The 24,733-nt window shown below is 38.6% G+C and overlaps 1 protein-coding gene across 7 annotated transcripts in view; it reads left to right on the plus strand.

Annotated features, from left to right (window-relative positions):
- Positions 1–24,733, plus strand: part of LOC121888825 — a 149,165-nt gene that overhangs the window by 114,229 nt on the left and 10,203 nt on the right. For all 7 annotated transcript variants that reach the window (XR_006093316.1, XR_006093317.1, XR_006093318.1 and 4 more), the window contains exons 24-27: positions 1,059–1,199; positions 5,696–7,075; positions 16,284–16,481; positions 24,061–24,193. The gene's annotated coding sequence lies outside the window, so the exon portion shown is untranslated. The remainder of the gene's footprint in view (positions 1–1,058; positions 1,200–5,695; positions 7,076–16,283; positions 16,482–24,060; positions 24,194–24,733) is intronic.

The raw sequence follows: 24,733 nt of genomic DNA on the forward strand, positions 1-24,733 counted from the left end.
TTAAGGCATTTACATGCTGGCATGTTATAAAACCAAAAAACCAAACTGTTAAAAGGCCATACAGGTGTCTTTGCATGCAGTAGACCCTTTACTATAAATCTTGGATGGAGAGAGAGAGAGAGAATTTAAAAAAATAATTGATTGTCATTTGGGTTTTGGTTGTCTGTGATAGGAGGGATATAGCTTTTCATTTTTGCTGTTTGTCTTGAGGTGAGAAGTTGATATAAGCCTCTTAGGTATTTTGTCTCGGCAGCATATTATTGATTGCATCCGCTGCCATTATAATTATAGTTTTTTATCTTTCCAATTAAGTGCTAATGTTGTGCAAATAAACTTAAAGCTGCACTAGGCAAGATCTTTATATAAAAATAAATTCACTTTATCAGCCTAAATCAGAAACAGGGGTAAAACACAGAAGAACATTCCTTTCTCTGTATTTTCCCTGTTTGCTCAAATAAAATTCTGCTGTCAGGTTTGTTTCTCTGTGTAGGTGGAAAAGATTTTTCACAGGTGTACAAATTTAACTACTAATTTGAAATCCAAAAGTGATTCTTGTACAGCAATGAGTGATCACAGTTGGTGAACATTAGTGAGCTGTGTGCAGTTCTCTGATGTCTTGTTACATGACTTCAGGGTTTTAAGTAGTGAAATAATTTAGTTTCCTCTTGCTGCCAAGTGCAACCAGTACTGTGCAGAATTGCCCTGGGTAGTCAAGTCAAGTCAGTTTTATTTATATAGCACCAAATCACAACAGAAGTTATCTCAGGGCACTTTTCACATAGAGCTGGTCTAGACCATACTCTTTAATTTACAGAGACCCAACATTCCCCCATGAGCAAGCACTTGACGACAGTGGCAAGGAAAAACTCCCCTTTAATGGGAAGAAACCTCGATCAGAAGCAGGCTGTAGGTGGGCGGCCATCTGCCTTGACCAGTTGTGTTGAGAGAGAAAATGGGAGGGGGAAAGAGGAGAGAGAGACAGAGAGAAGCACAGCAACAACAATAATAACTATAACAACAATAATAATGATATAAATATGTAATAATAATAATAATAGGAAGCGTGGGCATCAAGCAGGACCACGGCAGCACGGGGTCCACAACCACAATACACGGAAGCCCGCGATCCATAACCAAGCAATCCACGACCATGAGCCATAGAAACCTGCAAAGCACAAAAACTCCGGGGAAGAAGCCAGGTTAGTGACATGCATTAATGGTACATGGATGCGTACAGATGAAGAGGATTAGGAAGATGGTTCCACAGGAGAGGATCCTGGAGCCTGCATTCTGGGAGCTCAGTGTTCAAGTGGGGTAATAGGGTATTATGAGCTCTGTAAGGTATGATGGTGACTGACCATTACGGGCTTTGTAGGTGAGGAGACGGATTTTAAATTCTATTCTGGATTTTACAGGGAGCTAGTATAGAGAAGCTAAAATAAGAGAAATATGATCTCTTTCTCTAGTTTTTTTTACACGTGCAGCTCCATTCTGGACCAGCTGGAGAATCTTTAGAGACTTGTTGGGGCAGCCTCATAATAAGGAATTGCAATAATTCAGCCTAGAAGTAGCACATGCGTGGACTAGTTTTTCTATATCTTTTTGTTACAGGATGTGCCTGATTTTTGCAATGTTATGTAGGTGAAAAAAGGCAGTCCTTGAAATTTGTTTTATGTGGGAGTTAAAAGACATATCCTGATCAAAGATAATATGTTTCTAAGGTGTTTAGGGCCAAGCACAATAACTTCAGTTTTGTCTGAATTTAGTAGCAGAAAATTGCAGGTCATCCAGGTTTTTATGTCCTTAAGGCATACTTGGAGTTTAGTTAACTGATTGGTTTCATCTGGCTTCATTGATAAATATAATTGGGTATCATCTGCATAACTATGAAATTTCATGGAGTGTTTCCTTATTATATTATCTAAAGGAAGAATAAGGTGAATAGCTCTGGTCCAAACACAGAACCTTGTGGCATTCCGTGTCTAATGTTTGCGTGCATGGAAGTTTCATCGTTAAAATGTACAAACTGAAATCGATCTGACAAATAGGACTTAAACCAGCTTAATGCAGTTCCTTTAATTCCAATTAAATTTTCCAGTCTCTGTAATTGGATGCAATGGTCAGTGGTGTCAAATGCAGTACTAAGATCTAACAAGACAAGTACAGAGAGAAGTCCTTTGTCAGATGCAATTAGGAGGTCATTTGTAACTTTCACCAATGCTGTCTCTGTGCTATGATGCACTCTAAATCCTGACTGAAAATCCTCAGATAAACTCTTGTTTTGTGGAAAGTCACACAACTGATTGGCGACTGCTTTCTCAAGGATCTTGGAGAGAAAGGGAAGGTTAGATATAGGTCTATAGTTGGCTGAAACGTATGAATCAAGAGTAGGCTTTTTAAGAAGAGGTTTAATTACAGATACTTTAAAGGTCGGTGGTACTGGGGTGCATTATATTGAATGGTGTTCCTAATATTTTCCTAACATGGAGCAGCATTATCACCTTTCTGGCAATGTCAACAAAAACTGAAAATATATAAGCTGGATTGCATTAGATTGCACAGGTGTACCTAATGAAGTGGCCGGTTCAGTATAGATCAGGTTTTACAGCTGTTTCTAAGGTTCCTGTGTTTGGGGATAAATCGGTGACTGTTGAGGGCAGGAGGTGATGTATTTTGTCTCCAGTAGTTAGAATTCTATAATTAAAGAAGCTCATGAAATCATTACTACTAAGAGTTATAGGAATACATGGATCAATAGAGTTATGACTCTCTGTCAGCCTGGCCAAATTGCTGAAAGAACCTAGGGCTGTTATTCTCCTCTATTAATGATGAGTAATAGGCAGCTCTGGCATCACAGAGGGCCTTCTTATATGTCTTGACTAAGCAGGATTCTTCCAGTTTGGTGGAATACCATATCTTTTCAACTTTTCACAATATTTGCTTTAATTTACGGGTTTGGGAGTTATGCCATGGAGCTAACCTCTTTTGTTTTATTATCTTCTTTTTTAAAGGAGTAATGGAGTCGAGTGTTAGTTGCAATGAGCCTGCAGCACTATCAACAAGATTATCAATTTGGGAGGGACTACAGTTAACAAAAGAGTCCTCTGTTGTATTGACACATGACATTAAATTCAATGCTGATGGAATCGCCTCCTTAAATTCAGTTACAGCACTATCAGATAGACATCTAGTGAAGACATTTTATCTAATGGTGTTTAGTCCAGTAATAGGAATTCAAAAGTTATTAAGTAGTGGTCTGATAAAATAGGATCTTGTGGAAAAACTATTAAATGTTCAATTTCAATGCCATATGTCAGAACAAGGTCAAGGGTGTGGTTAAGAGTGAGTTTATTTACACTCTGAGAGAAGCCAATTGAGTGTAATTATGAGATAAATGCAGTGCTAAGGCTATCATTATCAGCATTCACATGAATACTAAAGTCGCCTATTATAATTACTTTATCTGTACTAAGGACTAAGTTTGATAAAAACTCTGAGAATTCAGATAAAAATTCAGAGTGTGGGCCAGGAGGAAGGTACAGTATAACAAATAGAATTGGCTGTAAAGTTTTCCAGGTTTGGTGTGAAAGACTAAGAGCGGAGAGAAGAGTTTAAGGGTACCCCCATGAAAGCAAGATGGTATACTTTGAGGGGTTCATCCTGATATATAATAAATTTAAAATAAATATTAGATATTTAATATAATTAAATAAATACAGGCAATAAAAAGAATTTGCAAATAAAAAAATTATCTATTAATAAATTGTTCAAATTAAAAAGGGATTTACAAAAACAACTTTAAAATAGTCAATAAATACATAATTAAAAAATACATTAATGAATTCCTAGATAAATAATGGTATTTTAAAATCAATTTGAAAATGCAGTTTTAAAAAGAGAAATAAATAACTGAACTCACAAACTGAATTAAGAGTACAGCTTTTAATCAGGCATTTAAAAGGACAATTTCCTTTCCCATTTGCATTTCCATTTCCCCGCTGCTTTTCCTTTTCCCATTAGCTATTGGATTTGCTGAGTCATTTAGCTTCTCCTTTCCGTGACACTTTGGTCTCTGCGCTGCTAAAACAATGCAAATCATTCTCCCCTGGAAGCCCCCCCTCTTGTGAATGGCTCCTGGCTTTCATAGTAAAAGCTCTGTTGAGTCTTGTCAGTACAGGTTGTCCGTTATGTCCATGGTTTGATTGTTTGTAGTGATACTTAGGTTTTATTCTAACAAATGTGGGCTACCTGTTGTATGTATGTAAATAATATACATCTTATTGATGATTATCACTATTCTTGAACTCGTAATCTGAAACAAAGGAGTGGAGACATTAGCTAGCTAACGCTGGCTCTCCTGAATCTGCTCGTTTGTCTCAGTAACTTACAGAACAAACGCTAACATGATGTCAAATACTGGCATCATAACTCTCACATAAAAGAGAGTCACAGAAAGGGTAAATGGAGAGGGTAAAAGGAGAAGCTAACTGACTCAGCAAATTGAATAGCTAATAGGAAAAGAGCAGTGAGGAAATGGAAATGCAAATGGGAAAGTAAATTGCCCCTTTAAATGCCTGATTAAAAGCTGTATTCTTAATTCAATTTGTGAATCCAGTTATTTATTTCTCTTAACATTTTCAAATTGATTTTGAATTTCCATTTTTTATTTAGGAATCCATTAATGTATTTTTAAATGATGTACTTATTGACTATTTTAAATCATTTTACTCAGTTGTTTCTGTTTCCCTTTTTAATTTGAACAATTTATTGATGGATAATTATTTCATTTGTAAAATCTTTTCATAATTCTTCTTTTTATTATCCATTAAAATATCAAATAATTAATTACCTTGTAATTTAGTCTATTTATTTATGGATTAATGATTTGTAAACCAATTTATCAATTCCTGTTTTTCTTGTACAATTAGTTATTCATTAAATAATGCTTTATTACTTTTTCTATGACACTTGTGGTCCTCCATAATATTGGCCTGTCAATCATGATTAGATAACTACTGTAGTAAACCAAATGTAAATATTTCAACATTAGCACTGATTTATTAGTTAGCCAAGCATTAAATACACTGACAAAATCTTCGCAGCTGTTCCCACTAATGAAACACACCCTTAAATTAAGCCAACTATAAGCCAACAAGCAATTGCTCAAGAATACAAACCTCATTTTACCTTGATGTCAGAAGATCAACAATGACAAAAAAGCAAATTTACAAATGTTCTCCAAATATCTGTGAATTTCCTTGATAAAGCGGAGACTATTAAAGTTCTTTCTTTTCACTTGATATTTTCTCTATCACTTACAATCCAACACACTCTGGTTACCCAGGTGACAGGTTGGGACCCTATGCTTTGGTATCACCTACATATTTTAGAATTTTCTCCTACTGTAGTAGGTGTAGATTTAGATGCCAGTTTCTCAGCTTTGCTTGCTTAGAAATGCGGCTCAGTCTTTGAAGTCACTCACTGTAACATCTGCTGAAACAAACAACCTCCAATAGTCGGTACATTTATTACAAAGCACAGGCTGATGTCTGGGTGTAAAGCTGGCCTCACAGATAAGATGATTGATTAGAGGATGGACTGTGGTTTAATAGTCGGTTGAAGAGTCGATCCATCGTACAGAGGGAGATATTGATGTGTTTATTTTTGTGTGTGTGTGTGTGTGCATGTGTGTCAGGTCAGATTTCCTGAGTGAACCTCATGTGTATGAGGACCTTCTGGACATGAAGCGTCTTAAGTTCATGGAGGCCCACTGGAGGACTACAGCCTGACGCCTGGCCATTGATCACTGCGTCTGGGAACACAACACACACATGCACACACTCAAATACATACACCAAAGGTGGCAACTGTGTTGTCTCCTCTTCCAGCAAACAGTGCAGCAAATTTCCCTGATGCATTAATCCACAGCGTCACATTCTGTCCAGTCAATCCAGTACACAATCAATATAAGACATCCTCATCTGCTGTACTCAGATGTGTTTGCTGTGTTCACTGTTTGCCAGTTATATGATTCAGGCCCAGTTTGAAACTCCTTTGAAAAACACAGCATGATGTGCTGCTAAAAGCCACCCTGTAGTTGAAAGAGAGAAGGCCTCTCAGCACCAGGCTCTGCTCTCTACATTCTGCTGTCAATGTGCCACTTTACCACATGCTACTGCAAATCAATAGCACTACATTACTATAGAAAACAACATGCATCGCCACTCCACTGATAACTTTTCTGTATGTGTATGTTTGTGTTTTAGTGCATTTAGTTTGTATTTGGCTGTGGGTATTGTGTGTGTTGTAAATAGTGCAGGGATTTTCATCTGCATTGAAGACCCAGTTCATGACATTTAGCTCCAAAAAACCCTACAGAATAGGGAATCTGGAGTGATTTTTTGGTATGAATAGAAGGTTGGTGACTAATCAAAAGCTCCACTGCTGCAAATGAAAGAACTTCGCAATAATAAAATATGATTGCAATCAAGCAGAAAGTGGTTATAACTAGTACGAACCCTTTGTCAGTTGGGCAAGTTGTCTTTTGCAGGTCACTTATTTGAATACAGGCAAAAGGAGATCCCAGACAGTGAAATCCAAAACAGTCATTTTGAGTGACATTTGTTTTTTGTGGCCATGTCGGCAGCATTATTTAATTCATTAATTATATCATAATTTAATCATTACAACTCTTCACATGTATGTATAGTACCCATTCTGTTTACACTGTTGTCCAAGCATAAGTTCCAGTAGTATTTTGTGCCCTTTAAGTATTCAGTCTCCAATCACAGCATGAAAGGCAGCCCACTTGCTGAGACTCCATCCTCAAAAATGTGGAAAATCTCATTGAGCATGAGTGCAAGAGAGTGTTCAAGCATTTGTGTGTACGTTTTAAATTTTCTTTCCATGTTTTCAGTGGCATTCATATTGTATCCGTGTGTATATGTGTGTGTTTGTATATATTTTGTCCTCATTCAGGTAGACAGAGCCTGTCTAAGATGGTCACCTCTATCTGGGTACCAGGTATTCCAGGTGAAAATCACAAAGCACTACTGCAAGCAGGATTTCAGAGAAGGTGAGATCACACTCCTGCTACAACAGTGATGTTTGAGAACGAGTATGACTAAGACTGGGCGATATCACCCGAAGTCAATACCGTGATTAATTGTTAAATTTAACTCAGTAACAATTAATGAAACATCATATCTTATTTAATACACCTGTGCTTAAGATTCTCTGTCACACAGTGGTGCTCTTATTCATAGATGGACAATCATGGATTATGAGTAATATTTATTTGTTTGCTGAAACAGGAAATTAAAAGACAAAAACGACTTCTTCTAACTTCTGTTATCTCAGTATCCCATCAGTCAGATCTTTCAGAGTCGAGAGTGACATTATTTCAACAAACGCTTGTGTAACAGACCGCTGCATCTTAAACAACCTACCCATCCTCCTGACTGTGGTCAGGAAACACAGGGGAGACTGCTTTACATGTCCAGGGCTACATTGCAGCTAACTTCAGGGTTAACTCCGTCAATATACTCGGCTGCTGGTAAACAAATTTAGAGAACTTGGCTTGATTGTTGAAGAGTTGTGGCATTTATTTTCTGACATCCTGTTGAGCTCATACTGAACATTCACTGCTAAATTTACTTCTGCTAACCTGACTCTGCTCTGATGTCCAGCAGCACACCTTCCTGACCTTAGCACAGCATCTCCATACCTCTGTCTCTCCCATACCCTCACCTTACACACCCTGCACTCAACGCTCTGAAAGGAGCTGCACAACCTGACTACTCCTATTTTCTCATTTTATTTCCATTTAGCTTCATTTTGTCCAGTATCATGTCTCCCTAAAACCCAACAAACATCTTCTCTGTACCAGCTTGTTCTCATCTGCTCCCATTCCCAGCTGCGTTTCTCCAACGCTTAAAACTGCAGCTGGATCAATGTTGACTCGCGTTAATAAAAAATAAACCTGTGATTGTTTGTGTACCTAGCTGTAGGCTTAGATTTGTTGTTGTACTTTTAAGGGTTAGGTTTATAAAGGCAGTCTGTAGGCTCTGAACAAATGAAGTTATCAAACATATCAATATGATTCAAATTTGCTCATTGAGATAGTTGACGTTTTCTCTTACTTTTCGAATAATTGCTCAGCCATATAAGTATGACTATAACTGATGGTTTCTACTGAGGAAATAACCTTAACCTTTGAAATTAAAAAAAGGAAAACTGGAACCAAAGACGGAAATGAAACAAGATTAGATCAAACCATGGGCTTGTATAGCTTCCGTCAGTCTGCTGTTACAGATCAAGTCTCCCCTCAAACACGCGCACACATTCTTCAGCTGCCGTTGCTTCTCTACTACATATTGAACCGTAGTCTTTCTCTTAAAAGTGGAATTGTCTCAAAAATCACCAAATAGAGATTGTTGTGTCTCAGATTGTGTAAGAGAAGTTCGTTTTGCACATAATTGCAGTGAATTATGTTGCTATGACTGTCTGAGCATTAAATATTAATTGTCTCAGACTGCAGCCCTTATGTTGCTGATCTCCACTAAATGGAACACTTTACACAGACGCCATTTGTCACAGTTATACGCTGTCATCTTGTATTTGGTGCCCAGCTAAAAGTAGCTCCCTTCTAACTGCTTCTTCTTTCAAAACTCCAATTTCATCAAAGTGACATTTTGAATGTGAAGGCAGAGGTAATTCTTATTTATTAATCTCCTTTGAGATAATCAAGCTTACTGTTTTCCTTCAACCTTTATTTATCGAGGAAAGGTTGACTGAGCACACTCCTGTTTTATAGCAGTACTCAGCAACTCATTCAAAGTCTTGTTCACATTCAGCAGCAGTGACAAGCTCCACTAGAGCAGTTTGAAACTGAGTGCCTTGCTCAACTGTAGTGTATAAGGAGCTGGAAGGAACCTTGGTGCAGACCCTCCAGTCCAGAGCCCACAAATAGATAACTTCCTCAGTTATTCAGTGTAAAATAGGGTAAAGATTGGCTCCTGACTTTGTGACCTTAATTAGCCTTTTGATGAATTACCTCTGCCTTTGTACAGTCAGTTCCTCTCAACCACTTCAGTCAGCTGTGTAACAGAAGGTACATTTTTTCTTCCTTGCTTTCAGACATCAAAAAGCAATTCTATCTTTATTCTTATTACATACTTGCGCATTTGTTTTGTTTCATTGTTAGGGAACAGGTAACACAAAGGTGGATTTCTGTAAAATAACTACATTTGAACACAAAGGAGATGAAAGTTTGAGATTGTACCCACTACCTAAAGAAAGTAGGTTGAAGCTACATGAAATTACATGGAACACAATATTTTATTTCAAATAACTGCTCCTTATGGACCTCCGAGGATGTCGTTCTGTGATAATTGAAAGATATATGGGGCAAACCTTTATCCAAGGTTTTATATTTTCTCACTCTCAGTTTTTTTATATACCATACTTAAACCTTTTAAACCAAAATTTATGTTGCTATAAAGTTTATATTGATTTAGATTGAGTCTTTAAGAGTTTGACTCTGCAAGTCCTTGCCACTTGACTAACCATGAAAATTCTAGACACTTATTGTTATTAAGCCAAATTGCATTTGGCAGCAAATATATTAATTATGTATAGTTGTGTATCTGCATGAACAGAATGATGAAGACCACACAGTAAAAAATACAAATACACAAGAACTGGAGTGCTATTGATTGAGACACTTCCTTTCAGACAGTCTGTACGTCGTGCCAGACTGATCTTAAGCTTAAACTTCAGATGACCTCACTGCGAGGTAGTGCGCAGAGCATAGTGCAGACACTTGTTGCAGAGACAAGGCAGGTATACGTCATCAAAAAGTGCACAATTAGCTATTCACAATGTTTCTAGGCAACAAGGATGCTACCGGGGTATTTGAAGAACATTGCCAACAATTTCTCCAGATGCCATCAGTTACAGTCGCAGACCTTTCTGTGTATGATGCATTTGAGTTTATTCCAAAAGAAGGCCCTGGCAATCACATCACTCTTCCCGGCAAGATTGTAGCATTTTCTTAATCTAGTCTAGTTCGGGAAACTCTGAAACACAGTATGAGTTTTTCGTCCATCACTCTCTACCTCTCCTGCTATTATGTGTCACTTCTGGCTACGTCACATACAGCTGTTATCTCATTGGTTGCACTTTGAAAGATCAGCAGCAACCAAGGTCAAAGTTGAAATAATTTGAACTTTGAGCGCACCGCTTGGTGGCAATTTCAAGCGGTTTTACCACTGATCATGTGTGGGCACCTCTACTGTCATAGCAGACCATCTGTCAAAACATACATTTAGTTTCATACAGGCTTAAACTAAAAAATGTTTTTAACTGTCACATACTGTGGGATCATCTATATAAACAAGCCAACCACATTTACAATAAAAACATGTGAAGTTAACAGAACAAAACACTGATTACACTGATTCAATAGGTTCTGCTACACTGCAGAAATGGACTTTGCTACAAAATAGGCTTAGGCTCAATAATTTTGGAAAGCAATTCTGAATAATGAGTGAGCAAGATTTCATTTAGTAATACGCTATGGAGTCAGACAACAGGTCAAAATTAGACTTTAAATTTAATCATGCAAAACACAGCTACATTATTGTGCACCAAAAAAAACATCCTTTTAACCCAGGACTTCTGACTAACACTGACTTAAATTAAGGCCTTAAATTAAAAGCAGTCAGCAGTGAAAAGTACTAAAAATGAACAAACAGAGACAGTTGTGATTCATCTTAATGTTATCATGAGTCAAAATGTTACTGCTTAGTTTTATACACTGCAGATGCTGGATTTTTCCACCATCGGTGCCACAAGTGTCGACGGCATACAGCTGACTGAAGACTGTGACACACTATTGATGCTTCTTCGAGGAGAATGTATTAATTCTTGTTTGTATGATATGTAACTGTTCTCTGTAATAGTTCTCTGTATGAGCCCAGTAGGAGAGCCCTTCAGGTAGATTCTAACACCATTTCCTGCAGCACACTGTGTCCAATATCAGCTGGTACACAATATGTTACTGCCTCCCTTTTTCTCTCCTCTCCCCTCTTATCTTCCCCTCTCTTTGAGAATCCTGTTCGCTCTTGTTTCACACTGTTCTGACCTGTAGTCCTCAATGAGTACATTAACACAGATGAATAGCCCTGCTTGTACAACCATAATTAGAGCAGAAAATTTCATCTGCTAATGTGTTTGGCTAGGTACTCACTGTGCACATATAACAACTTACAGACCGTCGACACACAGGCTCATAAAAAGGAGCACAGTATGAATCACATTGCAGTGCTTCTAGGCTGAAGAGCTCCAGCACTTAATGGCATTCTTCAGCTTCTCTCTAGCAGCTATATGTGAATTGTTGCCTTAATGACAAAGGATTACATGCAGGTATTGTATATTTCTGATTCACTGTAGGCCACTTTATAATTTCATAAGAACTTCTACTTTCTCCACAAGTAAACAACTCCACTTCACTAGAGTACTGTACATAATGATCTGCTGCTGAGTAAAAAAAAGAAAAACCTATCACACAATGAAACACTGTCAAACATGTTTCAGCAGGGGAATTATGTCTGACACTTCACATCACATATTGTAGCATGCTGTGGGGAGCAATGTTGTGATCTACAGTAGACACTGGAAGAAAAGATACTGGGACTCTTTATCAAAATCAAATGGTCAGTTTTATCAGTTGTATATTAAAATTAGTGCCTGCTCAGAAATGTATCTATTTGTATAATCTATCTAATCTAATTAATCTATTTTTTTGCAGAGGGAATTTGAAATGTTGACATCAAGAGAGGAAAATGAAATGGAAGTGTTGCTGTTTTGTATCAATGTGTGTTTGCGTGTATTAGACTCACTAGTACTGGTATTTTTTAAGTTAAATGTATTTTGATTTGAATAAGACACACCAAAGTTGTTTTGTCAGCAGGGATTGGTCACTATTATCGATTATGCGTGTTATTCACGGCCAATTTTCTAAATTATAGTCTGTACCATTTTCTATTCAGATTAACCTGAGGAGAATGAGCTGCCATGTAAAGCATGTATTTATTGTGGCATTTGGTAGTTTGTAAGCAAATACTGTAAATGCTCTGCTGCATCTCAACAACCATTTCTCATTTTGTACATGTTTTGGTATTTGTAGCATTTCTTTATTTATTTTCCTTAATATTTGCTCTGTTGTACATTTTTTGTTTATCGAGTCCACTGTAATACCATGCCCTTAATTATGTAAAAATTCAATTCAATTGAAATACACTTGTGATCGTACAGTAAGTACATCTCTGAGATAATTAACTCTCAGCATCTCCTCAAAATTACAGTGAGGACAGTGAGGACAGTGAGTCGTGCCACGTGAATCAACGCACTAATGGCTGATTGACGCTTGGTGTTGAGCAAATGAGGTCTAGTAAGCCGGGTGATGCTGTAGCTAAGACCTGAGGCTCGCTGTAATTGGAAATGGCAGGGTAGATGCTGTGGCAGAGAGGGTCAGCTGTCTGCATACACGCACATACATGTAGTACGTGCGTGCATGCACACACATTTTTCATTTTCTCTCTTTCTGGTGTCACACATGTTCTTTCTCACAAAACACCTCTTTCCCTCTGTCTCTTTCTGATTCTCTCTCACACACTCACGGCCTGGTTGTAATTAGTGGCACTGGGTAGTGGTCACACATAATGCCACTAATTGGGCTGGCAGGCACCATTACCCAGAGCTAATCACTATTCTCTGGGCGACGAGGCGTCCTGGCCCTCTGACCACTAGCTGCTAGCAGGATCCATATCACATTGCCAGAGCTCAGGGAGCCCTACTACACCAATTAACCAGCTAAACTCACTGAGTCATACTTTAGGCCTTGGGCAATCTCTGCTACTTAGCATACCTTATTTTTAGGTAGTATTTTTGAACTGGGTGGTGCATACTGCTTAAGACTAGCCAGTGTTCTTATTCATCTGTGACATCTAACCATCAGCAGGGCCAAGATTGGATTCTACATGTACTTCTGAAAGCATCCTTGAGTAAGACACTCACCTCACCCCTACCTTTACTACATAACAGGACAATAATGTTGTGTCTTAAAAGAATCACATTTGCATAAAATTAATGGATGTGTGTTTGCCAACAGGAACTGCATCCTCCAGTACCCAATGCCTGTCAACTGTATCACTATTAACTGGCTTTGTGAGTGGACCAAAAATGCCCTGCTGGGTTCCTAATGCTTTAATGGCTGGTGTTTCTGGTATTTCCCACCTCAGTATGTCTCTTCATCCTTTCTCTGACTTGATGAGGCCTTTAAGTGCCCGTCGAAATGCATCTGGCCCATCAGAGCCATGAAGGTAGCCAACCTGTAAGTGCAGCCGCCTCGGAATGAGAGAAAGGATGGCTGTCTGAAAAGAAGGCAATAACCTGAAGATGACTGGACAAGAACAGAGAGCTTTTTTTAGTTTTCCACGTCAGGAGGCTTTCATTTTGTGCCCACTAAACATGGCGTGACTTTTAATTGCATTTCTAAGCCTCTCAACCAGACCTCATTTCAAATTAGGTTTTGTAGCCCTTTTCTACAATGCTTGATTTATCTTTAGATGTCTAGTAATGTCAGAGAGCAATGGCCTTCTTCTTTTACAGTTTATGGTTTATCATAATTTAATGTGCTCTTGGCAAACAGTAAATCTATGCAAACAAATTCATTTAACAAGGATGGGTTGTGTGCAGTTTTGGAGCTTTTCATTTTTTTGCACAATTCACAATCTGATATACTTTAATCACCAAGTAGGTTTCCTAAGACATGTTTCCCTATACAGGGTTTATCACTGAAAGCATTTCTAATAACATTAGCTTATATTTTTACACCAGTCTTTCAAAACAGCATTAAAGAGCCCTTCTTAATGCTGGAAAGGATAATAAATTGATTTTGAAGTAACTAGGCTAACTGAACTCTCCTGAAATAAAGACAGCCTTTGCTGATGTCAGAAGAGATAATTCTGCTTTTTAACCTTAACCTTTAGGGAAAAAGAGGAGAGGCCCCATATCACATCACATCAACTTAGCTATGCTTCACCTGTTCAATTGAAACGGGCCCCGCCCTCCCAAAGGGTCTTCGACTTGCATGCAGGAATTGAATAATTAACCATTTTTTAAATATATATTTACAGTATATATTATGGCAAGCTGTGGTTACTTCATTCAGAGATGACATACTGGACACCACTTCAAAGCTAACAGCCAACTTGAATTCCACTTAGAACCAGTTAACCACTCAACATTCACTCACTCACACAGCAAAATGGTAGGCAGGTCATTTCTTTCACCATGAACACTACTAATGGTGTCGACTAATACAAACTAGTAAATTCTCAAACTTAAGCAAGTGTACATAATTAGAAGAATCTCTATAAGCAATTATTTAGGGTTAAATTCTCCAACAAGGCCAACAGTGCATGAATAACAAGAAGAATAACAGAAAAAGGCTAGAGTTTACCGTCTCTCAAAGCATGCTGGGAGGTATAGAGGCGGGGTACCTCTTGGATGGTACAGTATTGTCCTATAACATACAGATGTTGAATCTGATAATCTGCATTTTGCCGTTGTCAAGTAAAACGTAGCCATACAGTTATTACTATTGTTAGTCTGTTTCATCCTCTCTGCCGCGGCCTCTGTTATGATATCCCACTGCTGCTCCCTGCATCATACAGACATACAGGATGCATGTCTGTGTGTGTGTGCGGGTGTGTCTGTCGTACCGAGGCGCAGACAGTGCACAGGAGGAGGAGAGGAGGGGATGGGAGAGTTCCTGCTCTGGTTTTCAGGTCCCCATTTGCAAAACGCAATTCATTGTAAATTACCAGCAGTTTCAGGCACTTGTTATTCCCAAGCAAAATATGCTTTTGTTGTTAATTTAATTTAAGGGAATTGCTTAAGCTCTTTTTATGTCAGCTGATACATAACACATAGTGTTATTTAATGCAGACTAGTAGTTTCCATAAAGGATATAACATTATGAATGTTTTTTTTCTGTTTTCTCTTTTATGTTTTTTGTTTCAGGGAGGCTCCACATTAGCTCTTGAAACAGGCCCCCAGATGCTTAAGGTTGCCACTGCATGTAGTAACTAAACTGATCAATAGACAAGACACATCATGATGTCTGATTCAGCTCAGAAGATGACAGTGATTGATTGATCACATCGTACAAATGCTTGACAGTTATTAATCTGACCAGCATGACATTTTGATTTAGTTTTCTTTTTTTTTCCTTTGTATTTTTGCTTATGTTGGATAATTTTTACAGTGAAGATGGAGACAGGAAACATAGGGAGAAACGGAGCATACGACGTGCAGCAAAGATCCCCAGCCAGACTCAATTTATATTTCCAGAGTTTTTATGAATTGGGAAGAGTAGAGACAAACGGCCTAATCATTCACAATCAGGTGGGGTTGTGTAAGAAAAAAAGTACTGCGCAAGCAGCGCTGCCCATCAAACACCAGGCTGAAGTGAGTTTGATGATCACCAGCTGCACGTGTATTCTATCCAATAGGGTCTTTGTCAAGTCAAAATTATTTTAAAGTTTGATATTGACCTGCGGGGCTAAGCCTGTGTCAATTGCATCTATGATTCTGATCAGAGTACTTTGCCACAGCTCTGCCTCTTTTTGTGCTCCTCCAGTCAAGCTGTCCTTCAGTATGCTCCTAGCCTTGTATGACCGGGTTCAAGCATCCTACATCCTACACCGTTTTTCAGAAACACCCTACAAATATGAGAAGATGGATAAAAAGTGTTTTATGATCATCTTAGCTTTTCAAGCTTTTGGGAAACGGAGCCCTTGGTCTTTTCAGTCCTCTGTCCTCAACAGTCTTATGTTCTGTAATGTTCTTTTGATGTCAGATATATATATAGGGGCACATGGCTTACTTGGTCCATTCTAGTGTAGATGTTATTCATCATTTATAATGGGTTGACCTTCTGTCAAACTCTGAAGGAGAAAGAAGGTAGAAAAATCACAGAAAATCTCTTCTTAAAGTCTATTTCTTCTGGCCCTTTGAGTTCTCTCTCTACAGTCACTTTACTGTTGCCACCTGTCTGACTTCTACTAATCTTCCTCTGAGGATAAATGGCTCTGTCTGACTCTATTCAATTCACTAAATACCTGTCTCTGTTACAATTGCTCTGCCACTCAGCTGATTTTGTATGTGTGTGTGTGTGTGTGTGTGTGTGTGTGTGTGTGTATTTGTCCATCCAGGCTGGTGGCAGGGAAACACAGTAAGTTGGAGGAGCAGGTGTACAAGCTGCATAGCGGCCTTTTTAAGATCAGTGACGCACAGGAGAAGGTAGAGGCCATGTCTGTAGCGCTGGAGGAGGCTAAGAAGCAGGTGGCCGAGTTTCAGAAGCAGTGTCCGTCAATGTTCAGCAGAAGATAGAGGCTGACAAGCAGCCGAAGGTAAGCTTTCAGGTAGATAGTACATTGCCATGTTAGCTGTAACATGAAAACTTTGGACACTCGGGTCATCCCATGACTTTTGTGGCTGTACAAAGGACACAATGTTGTTTACACAACATGACAAGACTACACAGAAACACATTGTTGCATGTGCTGCTCATGAAGAAGTGATCACTGGTGAGAACATGGATGGTTTTTAGTCACACAAGCAACGTGGCTCATGGGATGGCAGTGCTGGTCTGTTAATCTACCTCGAAGGTCCAGACTGAAATATCTCTAACTATTGGATGGCTTGCCATGAAATTTTGTGCAGATATCAATGGTCCCCAGAGGATGAACCCTACTGATTTTGGTGATCCAATGATGTTTTATTTAATGTCATCAGCAGGTGAAAGTTTGCACTTAACCTGTGAAATATCTCAACATCATCTAGTTGGATTGGTACAATAATTGTGTAGACATTTATGATTCCCAGATGTTATATGCTAATTATTTTGGTAACTTTCTCTGACTTTTCTGCTAGTGCTGTTTGCAGTTGACATTTGCAATTTTGAGTGAAATGCCTCAATAACTACAGGATGGTTTTGTACATTCATTCATGTTCCCCACAGGATGAAATGTTATAATTGGTGAACCCTTAACTTTTCCTCTAGCAGAATCCTTTCAGCACATAGAAAAATAAGTCCTACAGATATAATCATGAATGGCAAAAAGACTTCCCTGCAATTATTGCTGTAGTCAAGTGGATGTCCTTTTCAGAGGTCAAAAAAGAAAAAATTTAAAGAGTGGCCAGCAGTACTAATTAATCTCTGAGTGTCTGGCTTTCATTTTACCAGAAAAAAAAAAAATCATAAATTAAAATGTGGCTCAGCAAGAAGTATACGCTGCCTTCGTTTGTCCACCTATTTTCTATCCTTTCTCATTTGCTGTGGAGTCTTTGAATAAAAAAGGATATGACAGAGATCAAGTCCTGTGGCTGTCCCCCCAGCACTGGCGGAGACAGTGATGCAGGCCATCATGATCCTTCAGGGCAAAGAGCCCACCTGGGCGGAGGCCAAGAGCCAGCTGGGAGAGACAGCAGCAGGGCAGGATGAAGGGATGAATAAGGGAAGGAAATTGAAAGGAGAGATGCAGGGAGACAGAGCCATTTGGGCTTTACAGAGAGGAGATTGGGAGTGTGGCAAGGAACACAGAGAAAATGGGAGACCTAAAAAATGCTCTAAAAATGAGTGGAGTAAAACCTGACAAGTACAGATTGTGTACAGTCACACCATGTATAAAAAGGAAAGCTGGAACCACTATTTTCCTTATATTGATACCTACAGTAAAGGAACATTTCTAGTCTTTTCATTTGCATACCATGGCCAAATTATTGAATTGAGGCATCACCTTTGTAGGAGTAGAAACAATAAAATGTCAGCTGAACAATTAGCTAAAATTAGAATGTATAGGATATGCATTTAGAAAACTTATCTTAACCCGAGCAACAGGGATAAAAACTGTACCTGCATTTATTTAACTTTATAACAGTGCCAGTTTTCTTTAAAACTAGTAAGACTAAGAATCTACAGCCATGCTACTAGTATTTCAGGGTGATAGCAAGAAGTTTTCATGTTACAGCTAACATGGCAAGGTACTATCCACCTGAAAGCTTATCTTTTGCTGCTTGTCAGCCTCATTCAATAGTTGTTGAGACATTTCATTCTGGAAAGTGGTGGACTTTTGCCATCCCTGGAGCCACGCTGCAAGCATGGCTACAAATGATCTGTCAGTTCTATGAAAGACCAAAAAGAATTGAAGACTAAAAAAGCACCCAGGTGACAATGCATTATTCGGTTTGTGCCCTCTAGTTAACCTTAGAGCAATCATAACTTGTCTTGTGCACATCTCCCATACATCTGACATACTTGACATGACTTATCTGACTTGTTTGTGTTTGACATCTAATGGGTTTAAATCGTTAAAAAAAGCCCCTTTCCTTCCTCTTTGCCTCTAGATTGGGACCACACACACTGTTTATTTTTGCATTATTTATTTATTTTTTGACCTTGCAAAGAGGATTACAACAGGTGAAAATAGACTAAAAAGAGACTCAAAATCACACTTTCACAATAATATCACTTCAGGTTCCTTTTCTTAATTAAATGCTGCTTACCAAAGAGCAGATGTGATTTGTGGAAACAACTTCTCAAGAGCTGTAAAATATAATGAATATGAATAATGAATAATGTGCGCCAGAGTGTAGGTGAAATGTCTCCCCCCTGACTCACTGAGCCAAAATATTCATCATGATGATCACAATGCTGTAACCGTAGAGCTGTTGGATAAAAGATACAAGCACATACTGTTAAACACAAAACAGTTGAGGGATTTGGGGGAGATCACAAGGAAGGTCACAAAACAGGAAACATTTCTGTCCTTATGAGAATCACTCAGACTAGGAAATTAATCAAAGTGATAGTTATAAAAGAGGGAAAAAAATATTTCCACAGTTCAGCGGTCTGCGTGCCCTTGACATTATTCAAAGGGAGAGTCGAACAGGTTGGTAAACTTTGACATGGACAACACATTGTACCCAGTGTTGAAGATGATTAGTCAGCATGGCTAAAAAAAATGATCTGTGCCCTCCACACAGGTGCAGGAGTTAGAGATCTCAGGATCACCAGAGTTCACTTTTACTGTTTTGTTTTTTTTCATTTTCATTGTTACTGTCAAAGGAAATATGGGAGAATATTGCCCTGTTTCTATTCATAATGAAATAAAAGCATATAAAACTCAAATATACAACTCAAGGAGATGGACTGGATTCCCCCAAAAATCAAGGCACATTTCTTCATTAGGTACAATGGCTACCTCATTAGAAATCTTAAGGACAGCCTACACATGCATCAGGAGCACCTGCTTTGTGTTAGATCACTGTCACATTCAATTAGCACTTCCTCCTTTGTTTTTGCAATTGCAGTGCAGCAGCCTACAGTGGGTTTTCTCTCGGTATGAGCATGTGGGGAGCAGCAAACATTAAACTCGGAGCAGCTGAGATATTTTACAGAATGTTTTGAGCAGGAAACTGCTGCGGCTTCACTCTACTGCCTTGATGTGGCGGCCACTGACCAACCTTTCACCATACATTCTCTCTTTAAAGCAGTTTAGCCTCAAACATTAACAGGTTGAGAAAGGTAATCAGTGTATTGCAAACATTTAGCCTAACATGAAAACGTTAGCTCTTGTACAGGCCTTTGTAATGGAAACCAGGTTGTTTTGAGCTGTTATCAACAGAGGCATTGAGGTGAAATGCATTATGGTCATATCTGAAAAAGGCTCTTGATATTTGAAGGCATTTAGTTTGACTGGATATCAGGTAAGCCATCAGCAGGCCATCAGCAAGCCAGGGAAAGCTACAAAGACAGTTTACAGGAGCTAATGTATCCTTCCTGTTTTACTGTGACTGAACTTCTGTTCTCCCTTTCTTTCATGTGTGTACATGGTCTGTGTGGTATTTGTCTGTCCCTAAGTTCGTAGCTACATATGTGGAGCAGTTTATTTCAGCAATGATTTAAATTAAGGGCTCAAAAAAATATCGTATTGCATCAAATTGGCCTATTGTTAAACAATGGATTCATAAATGGGTAATTAAAGATTTCAGTTTCAGAAAACAGTTTTTTCAGCAGAAACTAAAGCAGTAAAACAATAACAGTGTTCAATACTGTCTTTGTGATTAGTTTGCTTGAGATGGATTGCTGAATGTAATGGCCTTGTGCATGACAGATCCTTTATGTTTGATTACTGAGTGTGGAGCAAGTAAACAGTGCGCGTCTGTGATCCAAATGTAAACAACTCGGTCACCCCAAATATATTCAAAGCATACGTTTGAAACATTCAGTTGCTCCTAAATCGATTGACAAGTCTTTTAATACACAGACAACACAAAATTCTAAGGTATGGATATGTTGTTTGCTTTTAAATGTTTGTTTTTCTTGTGAAATTTGGAAAGAAAGAATAACCTTGGCAGCTGCAGTCTGTGTTGCATTTTGTCAAAAAGTGACTCTGAAGTACTCTGTGTTGCTTTAAGTCCTGAATGTGTCATGTGAGAGAGATGTCTGCAAAGATTTATGTACTATCAAAACAAGAGAGTTGGACGGGCAGGTCAGCTAAAGGAGAATGAGTGAATAAGTCACCTCCCAATTTTTCCATCATGATCTTTAGGTCACCGTTGATCTCATGCTCCTCACTCTTTTGAAAATGTCCTTCGTCTCCACAGGACCTCTCCTCTCTCTCCTTTCTTTTTCTCTGTCCAATTTCATCCCAGTGTGTGCCATTCAGACACTTTCTTCCTCTTTGGTCTCGCTGACCTTTCACTCTCTCTCTCTTTCTCTCTTTCTCTCTGTCTCTCTCTTTAGGTCTTTGCTCCGCTTCATTGCCCCCACTTCATTCAGCTGCCTGTTCACAAAGTAGCCACAGCACGACATTTAGGGACAATTGAGTTGTGGCAGTTATAGATTGCAACTGCAGTGATTCAAAGTAACGTGTTCATCTAATGGCATGTTCCTTCTGACTTTCCAATAATCAATAACCCTCTCTGCTTCTTTGTCCATTCATCCACCCATTTTTTTTATTGTTGGCGTAGTAGTACTAGAGGTATTATTACAACTCCCATACAAATACAGCTAAGTCCAATCCAACCCATGCAATTATGAAAAATGAACGCACTCCAAAGAGGCAAATCCCCCTCTCCATCAAAACAAAAGGGTGATTAGCCTACATTGTGCTTAATTTCTCAATAGACACTCGTCTCATTGTGGATTATCCCTCACATCAACTCTTTTGAGTAACTTTTTTCCTTTCAAACCAAAAAAGAAAAATAAGTCAAACAGAGCACTCCATCCTCCGATGATGATCATGAGATGTGATTTAAAGTTCTGGAGAAAAACTAGTAAGTGGAACGCTGAGATAAGATTTGTTTTATCACATATCTAATTATTGTTTTTGTTCCCACTGTTTGTATTTTTATGTCATCCAACATTTGGTGGGTTTAGTACTTAATCTTGTTCTTTAGCTGTATTAGCTGTTATAGAGATATATCTCGACAATATCATAAATGATATTACTCACAATGATGCCATGACGATGATATTGTCTGTATCAAGATTTCATGATGATGTCATAAATGTACCCACATGCCAGGCAGGAATGAAAGAACATTCTGTGTTATGATGTATGTGCAGGTTTGATTAGGCAGAGAGCAGCATAATTGATGCATTTGCAAATCTTACCAGAAAGCTGCACATGTTGTACTTAAAAGATGTGGCAGCTCTGAAGTTTTTTTTTTAAATTCTGAGGATGGATAATTGATAGTGATGCTGATGATTTCATGTGATATGGGCTATGATTGTTCTTAATGTTTGTAATTATCTATTTATCTTTTTTGTCTGTGGTTCTGAATCGCATGGGATTGATGCTGGAGAGTGTGGGAGTATAGGGAGATGACGATATTAGCAAAAGACAGTAGGAGGACAGGGAAAAATGAAGGGGCAATCAACAAAGGAGGGAGTGGGCCGACAGAGGGGTGAGGATGTAGGGAATAGGAGGAAAAAAAGAAAACTAAGGTAAGGGGAGTAGGGAGAGAGAAGACAAATAATACGTGAAGGAGGACAGAGGGCGAGGGATGGCAAGGAGCCATAGCAGGGTGGAAGGAGGAGGGATGCAAGAAAAGAAAAGGTGGGGAAACCCAGATTGATTGAAGATGAAAAGGAGTGCTGAGATCAGTAAAAAAAATAGTTTAAAAAACCAAGGACAGATACAAAGAGGAAGGGAAGAGCTAAGGGAGGATCTCTAAACATTTAATAATAAATTTGTAAGACACAAATGTTCATCTCGAGACAAATGAACTCTGCTCATATACAGATTGATACATTATACTCTTTTATAGACAGTAATTCCTCTTGTAAATGTACAGTTTCATCCACTTGTGTATTGTTATACAGGCTTCAGCAACTGCATAAAACCAGCAGGAAATATTGACAATAATGATAAAGACATGTAAAGTCTACAACCTGAAAGTAAAGAAGAAAGACTCAGAAGAGAATGACTATTTAACACAGCTGGGTATTGTAGAAGTGCACCGTGGAGGTGGAGAGTAGACTAGAGCAGAGACTAATTTCCACTGCAGCAATGCTGATGGATGGACTAAAGGAACCTTATTTTACCTTATAAATTTTTTATTCCTAGATCCTCCAAACTATTAGCTGCTTCCCCTTTGTTCCTTTCCTCTGCCTCTCTACCTTTCTTTCTTTCTTTTCCCCTCACTCAACCTCTCCTAAGCTCTCTGCTGGGATCAAACTTTTAGAATAGCTCAGACTTTGTTCTAAGTCAGCTTGTTCTTAAAATTACAGCAAGAGCTTTGACATTGCCAGTCTGAACTTGCATCCACAAAGAACACCATGTTTAGATGCTGGGCAGTACTAATAACTACTACTCTATACTGTTCATGCCACATACTGTATGTGTAGAGACAAATACAACTCAATAATACAGTTCTATGACATAAATCCTGGATTGCATTTACCAAGGTTTGGTTTAGTGTAGATTAGTTTGTGTCGGATGTTTTGGGTTTGGATTGGTTGATTTAGGTTGGAATGAGATTATGAGATTCTTTGAAAACAACCAGTTAAACAGTAATAGAAGCAGCCCAACTTCAAAACTTTAAAAATATATTATTAAAGATGGCTCAAAATCTACTACGTACAAACAAACAGTAGTGTCAAGGAACCTTTGGTGCAGTAGCAAAATATTATTACTTTTGATGAAGAGGTTATAGATGAATTATGACTTAAGTCTGTAGGGAGAAATAGAGTTGAAGTCACATGAAATTAGGAAGTTTCAGATAGTACCTTAGAACTGCGGAGCATAACTTATGTCCTTTGATCTTGGAAACACACAGTATAATACGCCTTTACAGAACAGTCAGTCTCTGCCATATTGGAGCGATGGTTGACTGGGATGCCTTTAGAAACGGTGCATGATTGTCTAAGAGACATACAGTGGTTGCTTTGAGTTACTGTAGCTAACTCTCTGTGTGTATTATCTTGTGCGTGTACAATACACGTGCCGTGGTCTGTTTGAGGTCCATAAGCTGCTCTTCAGCTTCCAGATGTGTGCCAAAATCCTGGAGGTAGCTGGCAAACTCAACATGGATGAGTACAGTTTCTTCCTCTGAGGAGGACTTGTGAGAAAACACAAAACACACTTGCAAACGTATTGTTTTCATCTAATTTGATTTGATATAATTCAACAGGACAAACCTTTTATTTTCAAAGGCTTGGAACTACTTAATGCCCCAAAAGGCATCCCATTGAGAATTCAAAGGTAGGAATAGACAGGAGTTTTGCTTCCACTCAAAGACAGCCTGTATTCTGTTTTTTCCCCAAAGTACGTCTTTGCCATTTGGAAATAAGTCTTATATAACTATATTTTCTTTGCCACTGAGTTTTCCCTGAGACAGGACTGATTCTGTGTGATTGTGTTGGTTGTTTGACCTTTCATTGATACACTGATGACTACTGATCCATGAATGTGTTTCTAGGTACTTGATGAAGATGATCAGATGGACAACCCCTGTACCAGTTGCCCTGCAGAATCCAGCTGGGACAAAATCACAGAGCTGGATAGCGACAACTGGTTTACCAGATCTGAGCAAGAGAACGCCACGCTACCAGGTCTGTCTGTGTTGAGAGAGGGTTTTCTTTTTCTTTGGCACTTTGTTTCTGAAAAAAGTCTTTCCACTGGGAACAATAAAGTTGAAGTGAACACAGGTGTTAGCATGGGTGTATTTGACTGTTTGAGAAAGGCAGCTTATGTGTTTGTGTGCCTTCATCATTCTTTTGTTGCTATACACTGACAAAATTCAAGGTTTTGCTTAAGTATGACACTGTGAAAATTGAGAACAATTGTGCAATTGATTAAGAAACAGCCCCCTGCTGCGTGTGTATATATCATATCCCAGTGAGGATGAATATGTGTCTTCTCCCCCGCTTTTTTTGACAACTGTGGATCTATTCATGGGTGCTTCAGTGAAAAGAAGAGAAAGCAATAGAGTGTGTGGGATTGTGGATATCTGTCACTCACTCCTTTTGCTTTATTCCATCAATGGGAATTAGATTTGACAAAGTTGAGCTCAATATTAATGTGATCACAGGAGGATTTTGCTGCTGCCAAGATTTTTCCCCTCATCTTAGAGTCTAGTGTTTATCTAGCTC

The sequence above is a fragment of the Thunnus maccoyii genome, chromosome 22, assembly GCF_910596095.1.
Source record: "Thunnus maccoyii chromosome 22, fThuMac1.1, whole genome shotgun sequence".
Classification (NCBI taxonomy): domain Eukaryota; kingdom Metazoa; phylum Chordata; class Actinopteri; order Scombriformes; family Scombridae; genus Thunnus; species Thunnus maccoyii.